Below are 21,211 nucleotides of genomic sequence, written 5' to 3' on the forward strand. Positions count from 1 at the left end.
AAAGAGATGTCCAAAAATATACAAGAGGCTTACAGAACTCCAAATAGACTAGACCAGAAAAGAAACACATCACGTCACATCATAGTCAAAACACTAAATCTACAGAACAAAGAAAAGATATTAAAAGCAGCAAGGGAAAAACGCCAAGTAACATATGAAGGTAGACCTATCAGAATCACACTGGACTTCTCATCAGAAACTATGAAAGCCAGAAGGGCCTGGGCAAGTATCATGGAGACTCTAAGAGATCACAAATGTCAACCCAGACTACTATACCCTGCAAAGCTTTCAATCAACATAGATGGAGAAAACAAAATATTCCATGACAAAACTAAATTTACACAATATCTACACAGCAAACCATCCCTACAGAAGATACTAGAAGGAAAACTCCAATCCAATGAAAACAAATTCACCCAAGAAAACAGGGCATACAGATAATATCCCAACAAAAATGAAAAGAAAACAAGCAATGAAACAGGGTTAGATCACCGACTCCATTACAAAAAGAACTAACATGCATTGGTCACTATTATGTATCAATATCAATGGGCTCAACTCACCAATAAAAAGACACAGGCTAACAGAATGGTTAATGAAACAGGATCCAACATTCTGTTGCATCCAAGAAACACACCTATGCAACAAAGAAAAACACTACCTCAGAGTAAAGGGCTGGAAAACTGTTTTTCAAGCAAATGGTTCCAGAAAACAAGCTGGAGTAGCCATCCTAATATATAATAAAATAGACTTTCAACCCAAGTTAATCAAAAAAGATAAGGAGGGCCACTATATTCTCATCAAAGGAAAAATCCACCAAGAGGACATCACAATCTTGAATATCTATGCCCCAAATACAAGAGCACCGACATTCATAAATGAAACATTATTAAAGCTTAAATCATACATTGATCCTAATACCTTAATAGTGGGAGACTTCAACACTCCACTCTCACCAAGGGACAGATCAACTAGACAGACACCAAATAGGGAAATAAATGCACTCACAGAATCCCTAAATCAAATGGACCTAATAGACGTCTACAGATCGTTTCACCCAAACTCAAAAGAGTACACCTTCTTTTCAGCACCACATGGAACCTTTTCCAAAATAGACCATATAGTGGGTCACAAAGCAAGCCTCAACAGATACAAAAGGATTGAAATAATCCCTTGTATACTATCTGACCACCATGGACTAAAGCTAGACATCAACAACAACAGAAACAACAAAAAGCTGACACGCACATGGAAACTGAACAACTTACTACTTAATGAGAGCTGGGTTAAGAAAGAAATAAAGAAAGAAATTAAAGACTTCCTAGAATTCAATGAAAAGGAAGGCACAACATACCCAAATTTATGGGACACATTGAAAGCAGTGCTCAGAGGAAAATTTATAGCACTAAGTGCCTGCAAGAAGAAATTCGTAACATCATATACAAACAACTTAATGGCCCAACTGAAAACCCTAGAAAAAAAAGAAGCAGATACACCCAAGAGGAGCAGACGGCTGGAAATAATCAAACTAAGGGCTGAAATCAATCAACTAGAAACAAATAAAACTATCCAAAGAATCAATGAAACAAAAAGCTGGTTCTTTGAGAAAATCAACAAGATAGACAAACCCTTAGCCAAACTAACTAAAAAGCAGAGAGAAACTATCCAGATCAGCAAAATCAGAAATGAAAATGGGGACATAACCACAGACACTGAGGAAATCCAAACAATTATTAGGTCATACTACAAAAGCCTATACGCCACAAAATTTGAAAATCTAAATGAAATGGATAATTTTCTTGAAAGATTCCATCTACCAAAACTAAGTCAAGATCAGGTAGAAAGACTGAATAGACCTATATCTCCCAAGGAAATCGAAGCAGTCATTAACAGTCTCCCCTCCAAAAAAAGCCCTGTACCAGATGGCTTCAGCACAGAATTCTACAAGACCTTCAAAGAAGTGCTAACTCCAATTCTCCTCAAGCTATTCCACAAAATAGAAACAGAAGGAACACTACCAAACTCATTCTATGAAGCCACAGTCACCTTAATACCTAAACCACACAAAGACCCAACAGAAAAAGAGAACTTCAGGCCTATCTCTCTTATGAACACTGACACAAAAATACTTAACAAAATACTTGCAAACCGAATCCAAGAACATATCAAAGATATCATCCACCACGACCAAGTAGGCTTCATCCCAGGCATGCAAGGGTGGTTCAACATACGGAAATCCATCAATGTAATCCACTACATAAACAAACTGAAGGAGAAAAACCACATGATCATCTCCGTAGATGCTGAAAAAGCATTTGACAAAGTCCAACACCCATTCATGTTTAAAGTCTTGGAGAGATCAGGGATACAAGGCACATACCTAAAGATAGTAAAGGCAATATACAGCAAGCCTATAGCCAACATCAAATTCAATGGAGAGAAGCTTAAATCAATCCCACTGAAATCAGGGACAAGACAAGGCTGCCCGTTGTCCCCATATCTCTTCAACATAGTACTTGAAGTCCTAGCCAGAGCAATAAGACAACTAAAGGAGATCAAGGGGATACAAATCGGAAAGGAAGAGGTCAAAGTGTCACTATTTGCAGATGATATGATAATATACATGAGCGACCCCAAAAATTCAACCAGAGAACTCCTTCAGCTGATAAACACCTTCAGCAAAGTGGCAGGATACAAAATCAACTCAAAAAAATCAGAAGCCCTCCTATATACCAAAGACAAAAAGGCTGAGAAAGAAATTAGGGAAACAACACCCTTCACAATAGCCACTAATAGCATAAAGTACCTTGGTGTGACTCTAACCAAGCAAGTGAAAGACCTGTTTGAGAAAAACTTCAAGTCTCTGAAGAAAGAAATCAAAGAAGATATCAGAAGATGGAAAGATCTCCCATGCTCATGGATTGGTAGGATTAACATTATGAAAATGGGCATACTTACAAAAGCAATCTACAGATTCAATGCAATTCCCATCAAAATACCAACTCAATTCTTAACAGACCTTGAAAAAAAGATTCTCAGCTTCATATGGAGAAACAAAATCCCAGCATCTCCAAAATGATCCTGTACAACAACAGATCATCTGGAGGTATCTCCATCCCTGATCTCAAGCTGTACTACAGGGCAACAGTAATAAAAACTGTATGGTATTGGCATAGAAACAGAAAGGAGGATCAATGGAACCACATAGAAGACCCAGAAATAAATCCACACACCTATGAATACTCAATATTTGACAAAGAAGCCAAATCTATTCAATGGAAAAAAGACAGCATCTTCAACAAATAGTGCTGGACCAACTGGATGTCTACATGCAGAAAAATGAAAATAGATCCAAATTTATCACCCTGCACAAAACTAAAGTCAAAGTGGATCAAGGACCTCAACATAAAACCAGATACCCTAAATCAATTGGAAAAAAAGTGGGGAACAGCCTAGAACTCATTGGCACAGGAGACAACTTCCTGAACAGAACACCAACAGCACAGGCTCTAAGAGCAACAATCAATAAATGAGACCTCATGAAACTGAAAAGTTTCTGTAAAGGAAAGGATACCGTCATCAAAACGACTGCCTACAGATTGGAAAAGAATCTTCACTAACCCTTTATCTGACAGAGGACTAATATCCAGTATATACAAAGAACTAAAGAAGCTGAAAAGCAGCAAACCAAGTAATCCAATTAAAAAATGGGGAACAGAGCTAAACAGAGAATTCTCTGGAGAGGAATATCGAATGGCAGAAAAACACTTAAAGAAATGCCCATCCTCATTAGCCATCAGGGAAATGCAAATCAAAATGACCCTGAGATATCACTTTACACCCATCAGAATGGCCAAGATAAAACCTCAAGCGATAACACATGCTGGAGAGGTTGTGGAGAAAGGGGAACCCTCCTCCACTGTTTGTGGGAATGTAAACTGGTACAACCACTCTGGAAAGCTATCTGGAGCTTTCTAAGACAAATAGGAATAGTGCTTCCTCAACACCCAGCTATACCACTGTTAGGTATATACCCAAAGTTCATTCAAGTACACAAAAGGGATACTTACTCAACCATGTTTATAGCAGCTTTATTTGTAATAGCCAGAACCTGGAAACAAGCCAGATGTCCATCAACGGAGGAATGGGTACAGAAATTATGGTATTTTTACACAATGGAATACTACTCAGCAATCAAAAAGGAGGAAATCATGAAATTTGCAGGCAAATGGTGGGATCTAGAAAAGATCATTTTGAGTGAGGTATCCCAGAAGGAGACAAACATGGGATATACTCACTTATATAGGCCTATAAGATATGATAAACATAATGAAATCTATACACCTAAAAAAGATAATCAATTGAGCGGACATGGGGTAAGATGATAAATCCTCATTTAGAAAGACAGATGGGATGTGCATTGAACGTATGACAGGAGTCTACTGAGCGCATCTGAAAGACTCTAAGTAGCAGTGTTTTCAAAGCAAAGACTCATGACCAAACCTTTGGCAGAGTACAGGGAATCATAAGAAAGAAGGGGAGTTAGTCTGATGGGGAAAGGATAGGAGCTCCACAAGGACCAAATATATCTGGGCACAGGGTCTTTTCTGAGACTGACATTCAACCAAGGACCATGTATGGATATAACCTAGAACCTCCACTCAGATGTAGCCTGTGGTAGCTCAGTAACCAATTGGTTTCCCAAAGTGAGAGGAACAAGGACTGGCTCTTTGGTCTCCCCACCCCCAAAGGGAGGAGCAGTCCTGTTAGGCCACAGAGGAGGGCTTTGCAGCCAGTCTTGAAGATACCTCATAAAACAGGATCAGATGAATGGGTTGACTTGGAAAGGGGCACGGTGGAGATGAGGGAGGGAGGGAGGGACTGGGAGGGAATGAGAGATCAGGACACGGCTGGGATACAGATTTAATAAAATGTAACTGATAAAAAAATAATAAAATAAAAAAACATATTTTATGCATGAAATTTTAATGAATTCAATCATATAAAAATAATTAAAAATTATCCTGTGGATATATGCTGCCTTATTGTAGGTTAAAAGAATCGAAATACCAGGATCACTAAGACAAGAGTGATTATATAAAATGTACGTAGGTATAGGTGCACATATAAAATGGTGATATGTCGTTTAAATATATTAAAATTTGCTTCCTCATAATACAGAAACTAAATTTATTAGCATAAAATAGTATAAATATCAATGAAAATAAATAAAATTACTCAGAGTAAATTATAGACCATTCGTGAGAGACCTATGAAGTAAATTGTTCCTTTTAAACTTTTGTCCACCCCCTTTTCTAAAAACAGAAGAATCTAAAACAACATGTACTATTTAAAGCAATATTAATAATCTTAAGCAATATTTAAACTGTTATTTAATTAAAGTTTTCTCTAATAAACAATAAGAATACAAGAATAGAATACTCTAATTTTGTTGGAGTTTTCTCCAAATAATAGTAAAAAGAACTGAAATTATGGTAAATATTAGACAATACTCTATGATTGTGCCTTTTTCAATAAAGATCTTTTTATTACACAGTGTTCACTTTCATTGATGGACTAAAGCTAAATTAATGACTTGGTAAGACCAGTTTCTAAAACAGTTACAGATTTTTCTATCAACCCATACATCCATGTACATTCATATATTTAAATAAGTATATTGGAAAGAGAGCATTGTTAAAACAAAATAAATCTAAAATATGATAATACTTTTTGGAAATTTTTTTATAACTGTTTGATTAACAGAGCCTGGTTCACAATTCCAATTTCTCTTTAATGTTAGTGAAGTCAATAATAGGATTGGTGACTTCTTAGTTAATTATTATTGTAGGCATTCTTTAATCAAATTGACATACCAAAATTAACACTCAAAAATAATTTCAGAATAAATATTTTTATGACATTTCAGTTTTTCTGATGTTCAAGATTATTGGACTTATCGTAAAACTTAATAATCAACTTTTCTATAATTTTGTAATTAATGTTTTTATATCTTTAAAGAAATATTTATTTCTTTAAAGATTTATTTATTTAAATATTTATTTATTTAAAGAAATAATATTTATTAATGACTATAGCAAAAGTTAATTTAACAAATAGGTATATTTTATCTGGTTGCATTACCATAATTTTATATAAAAAATCTATAGAACTATTTTAACTTTTACTAGTTTAAAAGTATTTTAAATTACTTAAAATCAAGGAAATATAATATTCAAGGTGTACTAATTATGAGGCAGTAAACACAGACACATATAGCCAGGCACACACAGGCATACACGTATATCCAGGGAAGATATTTGAAGTACTATGTTTTAACGATGGGCACTGAGGAAGTAACAAAATCTATGACACACTGAAAGCTCACCACTGTAAAAAGTCTGACATGATGGATGAATGAACCCACAATGTGTACCTCAATTACTCTTTTATTGAATGAAGCTGAGAAATAGCTTCCTTCAGGGAAAAATCTTTAACACACTGGGAAAATCTTTTAAGATCATTCTTCTTCTGGGGTCAGAGGAACAAAACCAGGGTGTTTAAGAAATCCTTCTTCCAACATACTGTGTTTGAAGGACATTTCTGCAGATGTTCTGAGAATCACATGGAAGACAATCTAGAGTCCTAAGTTTCTTCAAGGCCACGTAAAAACTGTATATAGCATATATTTATGAGTTTTTGTATGGTTTTATTTGTTTCTTTTTGGAACAATTCCAAGCTCTGCATAATAATTTTATAGTGTAAATGGTGCCCCCCTTAGCTTCTATTACATCCATTTATAAAATGCACTATATTCAGCATTCTAATAACATTGTGTCATTGTGTTTTAGTCTTATTAAGACCACAATGTATACTACAAGGACATTGAATGTTCTACTTTAATTTTCACTGAATACTTTTGTTGAATGAATAATTATGTTAAAGCCTATACTATACACCATAACAGCTTCAATATAGTCTCTCTCCTAAGTTAAATGAAGTATTGGAAATATCTAGTCACAGTGTTATGTGTTAGAGTTAGGAAAAGGAAATCATCACCAGACATTCTTTTATGAAAACATAATGAATTCTCTGGCTAAGCAATGCACTGGGGGAAAACAGACTTCAGTGTATAATCACTTAGCTACAGACCAGCTCTGAGACTTTGGCACTGCACCAAGTCGGTGTTTCATGGGTAAAATGATGAACATGTTGTACACAGAACATAATAAGAAAGACCTAAATAGTTTTTCATTTTATTGTATAAATATAGATAAGTTTCCAGTGCTTATCCTTACTAATTAATATTGTAGAAAATAGTAAAATTTTACAAATTTTGTCTAATATGCACAAGAAATCTTGTTGAATTGTTTAACACTAGTAGAAAAATAAAGAGTTCTGAGTCTATCAGTAGTTTACTAATAAACTTTAGGTATGACGGGTGACCTCTGTGAATAAATGTGTTTAAAAAATGAGGCTCCCAAATAAGTGTTTTAAACGCCCATTTTTGATAAATCAGAGGATAAAATTGGAAAACAAATTACCTGTATACAATTTTAAGACCATAATCTGTTTTTAAAAACACAAGTTCTCAAAATAAAACAAATAATATAGGCCTAAGTCTTTGAATGTGATCCCTTGCCACAAAAATCATGTTTCTGGATTAAATTTACTCTAGGCAAGGTTATGCTAATTTTGCTATAGTGTTCTTATAAGAACCACGGTCTAACATAAACCCCAGTACCAAGGGCAAGAAATCTCATTTTAAGTAGTTGATCAGTGTAGTCTAAGTGATTCCTAAAATATATGGACTATTGATGTAGCTTCTCAGAAGTTCGAGGTAAGCCCCTGTTGCTGAATGCACTATACATTTAAGAAACAGGATTAGGATGATTTTATCTGGATCTATCCAGAATGTTTTTTTTTTTCACTCTGATTTAGCTTCTATGGTACCAAGGAAGAAAAGAAAGGAAGGAAGGAAGGAAGGAAGGAAGGAAGGAAGGAAGGAAGGAAGGAAGGAAGGAAAGGAAAGAAGGAAGGAAGGAAGGAAGGAAGGAAGGAAGGAAGGAAGGAAGAAAGAAAGAAAGAAAGAAAGAAAGATACCATGCAAGCTACCTAGAGAGTGAAGCTGCTAATAGTCCTACTCCAAGAAATATCAGTGAACAACAACAATGAGCATTATAGCAAGATACTCACATGCTTGAGGTAATCAACAGATATTTAATTGGACTTAAGTATTACTCAAGGGGCTATCATGCCTTGTTCTTGTCACTGGACTTGTGATTATTTTATTGGGTTTCCTTTCCTACTTCCTTATAACACAAAAGCCTTCCCAACCCTCCAAAACTAGGTAGGAGAGAAAAAAAGCTTTGAGGGGAAAGAGGTATCAATAACATTAAACTGCTTCCTGATGATTACAGGGATTTTGTTCCTTGAGGCAAATTTGACCTTTCTTCATCATGATATCTCCAACCAGAAACTAGCAATCCAACAAACAGTAACAAACAGCTACCAGAAACAGCAGCAGGAGCAAACAAACAAACAAACAAACAAAAAACAGAAACAGGAAGCAAACAATAACCAGGGATGGCAGTAGGAACCGCAGCAACAGCTGTTGGGGATCTAGAATTTTTATACCTTCTCAAGAGTCCCCAGAATTCCAAAAGGAAACTAGCTGGCAAAACCATATTTCTGCTAGAGCTTGAGGCAAAACATAATCAGCTGCTTTGGACAACCTAAAGCAGTCCCGTACCCCACACTTGGAATTAAAGCAAAAACATTCACAATAGCATTTCTATTTCTATGCTTTTTAAAGAAGCCAAAACTCTCAGTACAAGTTCTAGAAGCCAAGACAAATTTCTACCACTAGTGAAGTCATGAACCTTAGAAAGAAATCTGCTATTGCCACTCTGCTAGCCTAGCGTAATTCCCGTCTGCTTTCTAAATCTTAACTGTATAAACACAGATATATGGCGCTACCACCCCTTGTCAAAGAAACATCTCCTTACAAACGGAAACCATCACAGAAAAACACAACTGGACACAAGGAAGAGACTAACAGATGTGAGGAGCTCAGAGCCAGTGGGATGCATCTTTGCATCACATATCCTGGTTTTAGGTCTAAGACAACATCGCTGAAAAGTGACCCAAAAAGAACATAACACCCCAAATCATGGGAAGTCAGCTGTGAAAAAAGCCCTTCTAGCAATGGCTGGATAAAGAAACACGCAATACTGGCAAAATCAAGAAACATGCTAAAGCGAAAAATAATCACATTTACAATAATAATAATATTTTTCTTTCTAATTACATATGTTCACTCTTTTGCTTGTTATCACTTAAAACTAAATACTGATAAAATGATAATATTTTTAATGAATTTTTTATAAACTCTTAATTATTACCACGTAAGTTAAATTAGTATGCTACCTAGAATTATACATTTTAGTCAGGATTTTGGCCTGTTTTTTCTTCCCAGTCTAAGGTATTTCTACCACTTTACTTCCGCCTTAGAAAAGTTCTTCTGACTGTTGTATAAAAGGACTCTGATATTTGTGTGGTTTTCCTTGGATAAGAGTCTGCGTAATTTGATAGTCATAGTTTTGCTGTACACACAGCATTATATCAGCAAGGATTTGGTAATAGATCGTTTATTGTTAATATTGACATAGAACATTTAATATAACAGTACTCAGGTTTCTCTATTGGCTTTTCATTTGTAACTAGTTTCTATTCTGTGAGTAGTTATTTTTGTGACTATTGAAATATTTTATTCATCATTGTACTTTGCCCATCTAATCAATATCTTCAATTATTATTGTTTGCAATGATTATTACTGTTGTAATTGCTAAAACTCAGGTTTGAATGCACATACATCATGAGAAAATACTTTCCAGGAGATATGCTAGGAATAGAGAAAGGGATTACAGCCCAGTGACTCACTCCTCCAGGTTTCGTAGATTAGCTTTAGGAGCCATGGACAGAACCACTGTGTTTGTTGGTACCCTCTTCACTATTTATTGATTCCCTTACATGTTTAAATGTGAGTGGCAATGTCGTTGCATTAATTCTATTATTTAATTAATCCTGTTATCAGAATATCATTTCGTGAGGCAAAAATCCCAGTTTGTCTACCTCATATGGCTTTCTAAAAAATTCTGTGAAATTTCTTTTGGGGGAATTGCATTTGTTTATTTATTTATTTTTATTTAGCAAGGAAGTGTGTCATTGTGAGAGGCCCTGCATACACATGGCCACAGAAACCAGGGTACATTTGAAGGTCAGATCCTTGAGACATTGTTCACATACCCAGAGATGTTTTCCTTGCACTAACCTGAAGTCATTAGGTGTGACACTGAGTGAATTTAGTCACAGGGCCATGTTGTTGCCCTTTTGAGCTTTTGGTGTATCCCTACTCATTTTCTAGCCGCTGTTTATTACTCTCTGGCAGTACAGGGTGTTTATTGCCCAACGCATACATTCTAAAGCATAATAATATGCTGAAACTATCCAGCATTGCTCTTTCTGCAAATGATATTTACAAACAATTTGTCAGTTCTAAAGAGTGTTTTTACTCCCAGAAACCTCTTTTTTTTTTCTTCACAATAGCTGTCATAGAGAATATCCATCCTAAATCAGTTACAGAGATAATGCTGAATTTTGTAGCAATGTACTTCATGAGTGAGTTACTTCTTCTAGAAAGCTTGTGGAGTCTTCAGATTTTGCATATATTAATGTCATTTTCAAATTAATTAATTACAATTTATTCCATGTATCTCAGCTGTATCCCCCTCTCTTATCTCCTCCCAGTCCCACCCACACTCTCACTTCTCCCTTCCCTAGTCCACTGAAAAGGGATGTCCTCTTCTCCTTCTATCTGAACCAAGCCTATCAGGTCTCACCAGGGCTGGCTGCATCATCTGACTCTGTGGCCTGTCAAAGCTGCAACCCCCCAGGGAAAGGCAATCAAAGAGCCAGCCACTGAGTTCCTATCAGAGACAGTCCTTGCTCCCTTTACTAGGAAACTCACTGGGAAACTAAGAAGCCTATGGGCTTCCTCTGATCTGGGGTGTCTAGGTCTTTTCCATGCATGGTCCTTGGTTGGAGTATCAGTCTCTGCAGGCCCTCATGTGCCCAGGTTTTTTTTTTGTTGTTGTTGTTGTTGTTTTTTTTTTTTTTTTTGGCTCTGTTGGTCTCATTATGTAGTCCCTATCTCCTCCAGGTCTTTCTAACTCCCTCTTCTTCCATAAGTTTCCTTGTACTCTGCCCAAAGTTTGGCTATTAGTCTCAGTATCTCCTCTGATAACAAGATGGTTAGAGTCTTTCAGAGGCCCTCTCTGGAAGGCTCCTGTCCTGTTCCTTGTCTTTTCCTACTTCTGATGTTTATTCTGTTTGCCCTTCTGAATGAGGATTAAGCAACTTCCCTATGGTCCGCCTTGTTGTTTACCTTTTTAGGACTATCATTTTGAGTATATTTATCCTATATTCTATGGCTAACATCCACATAGAAGTGAGTATATACAACATGTGTCTTTCTGCTTCTGGGTTACCTCATTCAGCATGATATTTTCTAGTTATTTGCCTGCAGTTTAATGATTTCCTTGTTCTTTTTAAATTATTTTATTTTTATTAATTAGTTTATTCACTTTGTATCCCCCCTGTACTTCCCTCCCTCATCCCCTCCCAACCCCACCCTTCCTCTTCCCCACTCTTATCCCTCTCCCAGTCCATTGAAAAGGGAGGTCCTCCTCCCCTTCCCTCTTACCCTAGTCTATCAGTTCTCATCAGAAGTGGCTGCACTGTCTTCTTCTGTGGACTGGTTCATATGGAATAACAAGAAACCCAGAATTGCTAAAACAATCTTCTATAATAAAAGATTTCCTTGTTTTTTAATTGCTGAGTAGTATTCCATTGTGTAAATGTACCACAATTTCTGTATCCATTCTTCTTTTTAGTTTTTTATTTTTATTTTCATTAATTATAGTTTATTCACTTTGTATCCCAGCTGTAGCCCCTCCCCTCTCCCTTCCCAATCCCACCCTCCTTCTCTCTTCTTCTTCTATGCCCCTCCCCAAGTCCAGTGATAGGGTAAGACCTCCTCCCCTTCCATCTGACCTTAGTTTCTGTATACATTCTTTAGTTGAGGGACATCTAGGTTGTTTCAAAATTCTGGCTATTATGAGTAACCATATGAACACAGTTGAGCAAATGTCATTGTTGTATAGCTCTGCATGTTTCAGATATATGCCCAGGAGTGGTATTCCTGTATCTTGAGCAAGCACTAGTCCTAATTTTCGGAGAAAGTGCATCGAATCAAAGACCCAAGAATAAACCCACACACCTATGGAAATTTAATTTTTGGCAAAGAAGTGAAAACCATGCAATGGAAAAAATGATGGCATCTTCAACAAATAGTGCTGATCTGACTGGATATCTACAGGTAGAAAAATGCAAATTAACCCCTATTTATCACCCTGCACAAAAGCAAAATCTAAGCAGATAAAAGACCTCAATATAAAACCAGATACACTAAATCTATTAGAAGAACAAGAGGAGAAGAACCTTGTGTCATTCACACAGGAGAGAATACCAACAGCACAGGCTCTAAGATCAATGACCAATAAACAGGACCCTGTGAAACGAAAAAAAAAAAAAAAAGCTTCTATAAAGCAAATGAAACTGTCATCAGAAGAAAATGATAGCCTAAGACTCAGAAAACATCTTTAGCAATCCTCCATCTGACAGAGGGCTAATATCCAGAATATAAAAATAACTGAAGTTAAAAAGCAACAAACCAAGTAATCCAATTAAAAAATGGGATACAAATCTATACAGAGAATTCTCAACAGATGAATATTGAATGGCAGAGAAACACTTAAGTGTTCAATATCCTTAGTCATCAGGGAAATGCAAATCAAAATGACCCAGAGATTTTGTCTCACACCCTACAGAATGGCTAAGATCAAAGATCATGTTGAAGAGGTTGTGTATTAAGGGAAAAGCTCCTCTATTACTGGTGAGAATGTAACTATGTACAACCACTTTGGAAATATTATTGTAATTTAGATTGGTTTTAAAGGAATATATATTATGCTAATTTATTAACAATTCACTTGTGACTTAAAATGAACCATATTGGATCATACAATAGAGATATCATCAAAAAGGTCTCCCTTTCTATTGCTTATTTTAATCTCAGTGTTCTCTAGCATGTTGGATAAATACTCAATCATAAAAGTAAACGGCATGTGTGTGATACATCAGATCTAAAGATTCAGTAGAGAAAAAAATGCCAGACATTTCAGTCTCAGCATATATTCACTTCTTGTTCTCTTTTCTTGTTTTAACAACCTCGCCCTAACACACCCTCAGCTCCTCTTATTTCAACAAGATCTTCTTTAGTCATCTGAAGAATAGTCAAAGTGCCTCAGAATGTTGTCTATCTCGGTCCTATCTATGATTATCTGCAGCTATATATTTTTTTCATATTGTGCTTGAAGTAAGCTTCATGAAGAATATGGTGTTTATATGTTCCATCATCTTTTCAATTAATAGAGTACAGAAACTGATTTTTTAAATTATGAGATGATTAGAAGAGTTTGTATTGAATGAACAGCTATGAATTATTTCCTAAAACAATGATACTATTGTTATGAATGAATGGCTTCTTGCTTTGAAATACAAATGAGTGATAAAATTCTTTTGCTCCTTAAGTCTGGTGAGAATTTGCTCATTTACTTATATATTTCTTTTGCCCTTTGAAACTATATTATAGTTTCATAAAACAAACCAATGAGGCTATAATTTAAAAGCACTTTTGCTGGAATGCCTCAGTAACAGATGAAATAACCACACTATGCTGAACTCTCTTCTGAGAGAAATATGTTTCCTGGGCTACTTGACAGGCCTGACCTTTGACAGTCGGCAGCTTACTGATTCAAATAAATGATCATTAGGGTTGACTTGTTAAAATGTTTGAGACTCAGAGTTACACTCTTTACTACATATTTTCAACATCTTAGGGAAAACAATGTAGTCAAAGCTTCAAAATTTATGATAAGCAGAATACCCTTCAAATTCTTGGCCACTTGCACAGGCTTCCCTGACTTTAGCTCTACTAATTAACTGTGGCTTATTTTACATATCAATCCACAGACCTTTCACATGGAAGAAATAAAAATATGAATCTCTTAAAGGCCAACAAATGACATTATAAAAATGCCTTGGGAGTCATAAAGATAACTTGTGGCATAATGCTGAAAAAAAGCTAAAGCTTCTGAGGGAGTGTGAGCTATGATCCTCATTCAGTGGCAGAATATGGGAAGCACAGAGAGAAAGTGGATGTGCTACATGTAAAGCATCTTCCCCACTGTGTTTATGCTTGCCTCAGTTATTGGAAGAAATATGGAGTCTAAGTAATCTGAATGGTTATCTTTATTCATCATGAATTTTTGTAGCATAATAGATAGACTATTTTTATATACATATGTCACCTTCATGTTGCAGAATAAGTGTTAAACATTAGGAGTTAAATATAAAATTAGTAATAATAATACTTTAAATTTTGAAATAAAAACTGATTAAATTTTTTCTTATAATTGCAAATGCATTTGGTAAGAATGATAACTTACAGCTTTATTCACTCTACAGGTATTTAATTGTTTTAAAGTGGCACACTGACATATTTCTAACTTCATTATTAATATGTTTCTGAAGCAAAACAAAATAAAGAATAGGAGATTTTCCATTACACAGAAAAATTAGTAACTGTATATTTCAAAAATTTTAAGAATTTTGTGAGTCCATAATTTTAAAATATCTAACAACTAAACTCATGAGTATGTCTCCTTGAAGTATTTATAATACCTTAAACATAGTTAAATTAAATGAAAATATTTTATAATAAACTCATTTTTCTTAGAGATAAAAATTAACGCATTTAATTTTTTTTAATTTTTTTAATTCTCGGAGTGGAACCCGTATCTCCTATATGCCAGTAAGTGCTCTGCCAATGTAGCTACATCATAAACACTGCATAGTCTGTTCTATTTATTAATTCTAAATAAACATTTTCTAGTTACAATGTTTTAAAATTTCCACGCATCTCTCTAAAATTTATTACATAATTTCATGTTGACATTTATCTGTATGTTATCAGACATATTGGCTATGTATACTGAAAGCAACAGGTAATAACAAAAACCAAGCTTGTCAGAAGTAATTCTTATATTTCTTAGCTTCTCAGTAAATACGTTCTAACCTCTTTACCCAAAGGAGCAATTTTGAACATGGTGCAATTCAAATTCATATTTATGAATTTAAAATGGTTATTTAGTCTGATGTTATCTATTAATCAAGGACACGTATGGCAATGATGTCAAAGCAGAGTTTCTAATATTACAGAAGCCATGTTCAGACAGCAGCTGGGAGACAAGCAATAACTGAACATATTTAAAAATCCACTCCATGTACTGAACAGATTTCAGTGTCTGCTGTGTTTAAGGTCCACTGAGTTGTGAAATGGCTGTTTCATTCACACAGATGTTAATATCTTCAGGCTCTTCTCTAGCTCAGCATCTTCTCATTTACATATCTGCAGTAAGTTTGGTGTTCATACTGCTACATTTCGCTACATTTTTGTTATAATAAAGAATGTTCTAGACAAAATATGAGTGACTATAATTACATCTCATTAAGGCCTAAGAAGAAAAATAACAAGGCACATAGCAATAGGTGTTCAGTCACGAGTGCTTCATTAGTTCTTTTGCAGTTTAAATACCTGCTGCTGATGAAAATAAATTACTTGTGAAAATGTAGATTAGAAAGTTTTCTTTTATCCATCTTTCTGTATAAAGAGTATTAAATGTAGAATTGGACCATTGATATTGTGAGAATTTTTAGTTTCAAAAATAGAATTGTTCTTTTTCATATGTGTAATGTATTTTATATAACTATGGAAAACAGTTTCTAAAACTGTCCTAAATTACTTGATTAATTGGAAAACCCATAGCTTGTAGGTAAGGTAAGATAAGAGACCTAGCAAAGCTTCTTCCACTTCATTTGATTCTAAATAGTCCCAGTTTCATCTTTGCTGTTATATCTGTTATATGCTTAGTTAGCTATTTGTGATAATGACTCTCGTCCAGGAAAGTAAGCACAGACATCAAGGAGCACTGCTCATTTCTGGCATTTATCACTTCACTGTTTGTCTTCAGAGAGAGTAGTAAAGATGGTTACATTTGATTTTTAGCTTTGCAAAACTATGTTAAGTAAACTCTACAGCTCATCTGCTACCTTAATTGATTTTCAGCTGCCTTGAGAAAACCTCCCAATTCATTTTTAATATTAACCTAACGAGTAATCCTTTTAAAATAATCCATATGCTCCAGGTTTTAAATTTAAGTAGTGCAGATTCATTCTCCATGTTCATTTATAGTTCTTAGTGAGAAATATCTTTTATTAGATTTTTTCCACCACTTCACAGAGATAACACTTGTCCTTCAATTAAGTATGTAGAAACTTAGCAAAGTTGAGTGAAGAAAGTTCCAATAGACAGGTCAAAGTGGGCAAACTTACGTATACACACACACACACATACACACACACACACACACACAACAAAACAAAACAAAAATACAGGTAAACCAAAAATTCTTTCTGCTTCTGAGATAGCTCACTCAGGATGATCTTTTCCATTTCCCACCATTTAACTGCAAATTTCATGATTTCCTTTTTTTTTTTAATCGCTGAGTAATATTCCATTGTGTAGATGCACCACAATTTCTGTATTCGTTCCTCAACTGAGGGGCATCTGAGCTATTTCCAGTTTCTGGCTATTACAAATAAAGTTGCTACAAACATGGTTGAGCAGATATTCTTGCTGTATACATGAGAGTCTTTTGGATATATGCCTAGGAGTGGTATAGCTGTATCCTGAGGAAACACTATTCCTAATTGAGAAAGCACCAGATTGATTTCCTGAGTGAGGTATCCCAAAAGCAGAAAGACACACAGGGTATATGCTCACTCATAAGTGGATATTAGACATATAATACAGGATAAACATACTAAAACCTGTACACCTAAGCAAGCTAATCAGGAAGGAGGACTCTGGATAAGATGCTCAATCTTCATTCAGAAAGGCAAAGAGAATGGACATCAGAGGAGGGAGAAAACAGGGAATAGGAAGGAGCCTACCACAAAGGGCCTCTGAAAGGCTCTACCCTGAAAGGTATCAAATCAGATGCTGAGACTCATAGCCAAACTTTGTGCAGAGTGCAGGGAATTTTATAAAAGAAGTGGGAGATAGTAAGACCTGGAGAGGATAGAAGCTTCAATGGAGAACAACAGACCCAAAAGTCTGGGCACAGGGGTCTTTTCTGAAACTGATGCTACAGCCAATGACTATTTATGGAGATGGCTTGGAACCCCTGCACAGAGGTAGTATATGGCAGTTCAGTATCCAAGTGGGTTCCATAGTAATGGGGACAGGGACTGTCTCTGACATGAACTGATTGGCCTGCTCTTTGATCACCTTCCTCTGAAGGGGGAGCAGCCCTACCAGGCCACAGAAGAAAACAATACAACCACTCCTGGTGAGACCTGATAGACTAGGATCAGAGGGAAGGGGAGGAGGACCTCCCTTATCAGTGGACTGGGAGAGGGACATGGGTGCAGAAGAGTAAAGGTAGGATTGGGAAGGGAAGACTGAGGGAGGTACAGGGGGGATACAAAGTGAATAAACTCTAAGTAATAAAAAAAAGAGAGACTTAAAAAAATTCTGCGAGTGGAAGTCATACTCTTCTCCACAGAAGAACACATTGATTGGTTATCAAACACCAAAAGGCACACTGTGAAAACATACATACAAGTAGCATTGTACAGATTGAACAGGTTGTATTTAGGAATGTACCAGAAGGTTTGACAGGAGAAATGGAAAGAAGAAATAATGTAAATATACTAATTGTTTTAATATTCATTTATTATTTATACAACATTCTGCTTGCACACCAGATCTTACTATAGAGAGTTATGAGCCACCATTTAAGTTGCGGGGAATTGAACTCAGGACCTTTGGAGGAACAGTGAGTGTTCTTAACCTCTGAGCCATCTCTCCAGCTTCTATATACTAAAATTTAAAAAAAGAAAATTATCAAATGGAATACTATGATCATATTTCATATTTTATTTATTAAAGTAAAATATTAAATATTTATAATAAAAATAAGTGCACATACTTAAATTGCACGTAATTACAATATATAAACCATAGTTAAATGGCATGTACAAAATCAAAACAAACATTTTAAGTGAAAATAGATTCTTTTCTCATACATACCAATCAGTTTCCCCTCCCTCTGCTCCACATAGCTCCCACCCCACCTCTCCTCTCCTGTAGATCCATTCCCCCTATGGTGTTTCCTCTTCAGAAAAGAGGAGATCTCTAAAAGACGAATGACAAAACAAGGTACAAGAAGACATGGTGAAAGCCCTCTTATCAAAGCTGGACAAGGCAATCAAATAATGTGCAAAGAGACTCAAGAGCAGGCAAAAGATATACACAGAGGACTTGGTGTAGACTGGTACAGTCCCCATGCTTGTTGTTTCAGTCTCTGTGAGCCCATGGGAGCTCCAGTTTGTTCATTCATTGGGACATGTTCTTCTGATGTCCTCCTTCACTCTGACTCCTTCAGTCTTTACTCCTGTGTGCATACAGTTCCCCTATCTCCCAGGTAAGGAACCAGATAGAGGCCTGAAATTTACACTGTCTTTCTATGCTTCCTATCTGGCTGTGTGTCTCTGCACGAGCTTCTATCTGCTGCCAGAGGAATCCTTTTTGATGTTGACTGGATAAGACATCCATTTATGGGTATGACAGAATATCATTAGGAATCATTTTCATTTTTTTTTCTGTTCCCTGGTCATTGTTTTTTCAAAATTAATTAATTAATTAATTAATTAAGAAAATTTATTCACTTTGTAACCTGGCTGTAGCCCCCATCCCAGTCTCCTTCTAATCTCACCCTTTCTCCCTCTTCTCCTACACCCTTCCCTTTCTGGTTTGGCAGGACTGCACCTGCCAGGGAAAGGTGATCAAAGAGCCAGCCTCCAAGCTCAAGTCAGAGACAGTCTCTGATTCCCTTACTAGGGTACCCACTTGGAAACTGAGCAGCCTATGGCTTCTCCTGAGCTGGGGGTCTAGGTTATGCATGGTCCTTGGTTGGAGTATCAGTCTCAGAAAAGACCCCTTTGCCCAGATATTTTGGTTCTGTTGCTCTGCCTGTGGCGCTCCTCTCCCCTCCAAGTCTTTTATCTCCTCCTTCTTTTATAAGATTCCCTACACTCTGCCCAACATCTGACTATGAGTCTCAGCATCTGCTTTGATACCCTGTTGGGTGGAGTCCTTCAGAGGCCTTCTGTGGTAGGCTCTTGTCCTGTTTCCTGTATTTCCCTGTCTTCTGATGTCTACCTTATTTGCCCTTCTGGATGAGGACTGAGTATCTTAACCAGGGCCTTCCTTATTGCTTAGTTTCTAATTGCTAGGTGGTATTCCATTTTGTAAATATACTACAATTTCTGTATCCCTTTCTCAGTTGAGGAATATTTAGGTTGTTTCGAGCTTCTGACTATTATGAATAACGCTGCTATGAACATGGTTGAGCAATGACCTTGTAGTATGTTTTAGCTCTTTTTTTTTTTTTTTGCATATATGCCCAGGAGTGGTATAGCTGTATCTTGAAGTACTCATTCCCTTAGTCCAATAACACGGGAACTCTTTCTTCACTACTCTCTGACCCTACCCTATCATGTCTCTCAAACTCACAGTTATCCTCTTGCCTCTGCCTCTGTGCTTTGATTAGAGCTGTGATTAAAGTCATGTGCCACATACCTGGCTATAATACCACTTTCTAAGATAATTGATCCATTTTTTTGTAACTGCAAATTGCAGCCTGCCAGTAAAAAGATACTGGCTGAGAAAATTATCTTGCTTGCTTAGACTTTTAGTCTATATCATCTTGCTCTGTTACGAATGTATATAGGTTCTTGGGAATAGTTTGTTTTCTTCACCTGTAGTGCTTAGAACATTTTTCTTGTAAATGTCCTGAGGAACATACTGTTTTTTTTCATGATCATTCAATAAAAGGAAAATAGAATGTAATCACATTATAACTTTTATATTGCTTGGAATGTTTTGCTGGGATATAGCAGGTGTGGGAAAAAAAAGAGCAAGATGTAGTTTGCTCATAGTTTGCTCTATCCACTGAATATGTGACCATGTTTGTACAAGGATGGACCTTTGCTCCATCCATCAAATGTGCATGTGTATGTGTGTATGTATGTATGTATGTATGTGTGTATGTATGTATGTATCTCTCTGTCTATGTGTGTATGTATGTATATAGCGGTTGGAGCATGTTGTAGCTTGCTTCATCCATTGCTTTGTGTGTTTGTGTGTTTTTCCGCCCCCCTTTTTTTTTTCTACTCAACTGGCCACAAGGAGTACCAGCCCTAGTAAATCAAGAGTTATTTGCCAGCTGCAGGGAGTGAATCAACCTTTATTCCCTCAGATAACTGTCTGCTTATCATCAGTCCTCAACTCTATATGCTGCCTCAGTTTTCCCTGGCCTGCTGAAACTGGCCTTTGACATTGCATGGCTGCAAAAGATGGCCAGTGCTGACTCCATATCCTTCACTGTTCGTCCTCACTGGAGTCACCCTTACTGATTCTAGGAAGTTCTTACTGTGCTAGGTATCAACATTTTCCCCTAAATGCCTCTCAGTTCCAGCTGTCTCTCCCCTCATTCTCTCCCTTCATCTGTTCCCTTTCACCTGGTCTCTCTACCTGCCTCCAATCCTCCTGTTACACTGAAACAGTAGTGATCAGAATACTTAGCTTGGATCTGTTATCTTAAAATTTAAATTACTTTTATACACTGTTACATTATGATACATATGCTTTGATACAGTAAATTTTATGGTTATATTTTCAAAACATGGAGAGGACCTAAAACCCCTGTTCAGATGTAGCCCATTGATTCAGTCTCCAACTGGGTTCCTAGTAAGGGGAGCAGGGACTTTTTCTGGCATGAACTCAGTGGCATGCTCTCTGATCACCTCCCCCTGAGGGGGGGAGCAGCCTTGCGAGGCCACTAGGACAATGCAGCCAGTCCTGATGAGACCTGATAGGCTACAGGTGGATAGAAGGGGAAG

Source organism: Meriones unguiculatus, chromosome 9 (assembly GCF_030254825.1).
Source record: "Meriones unguiculatus strain TT.TT164.6M chromosome 9, Bangor_MerUng_6.1, whole genome shotgun sequence".
Classification (NCBI taxonomy): domain Eukaryota; kingdom Metazoa; phylum Chordata; class Mammalia; order Rodentia; family Muridae; genus Meriones; species Meriones unguiculatus.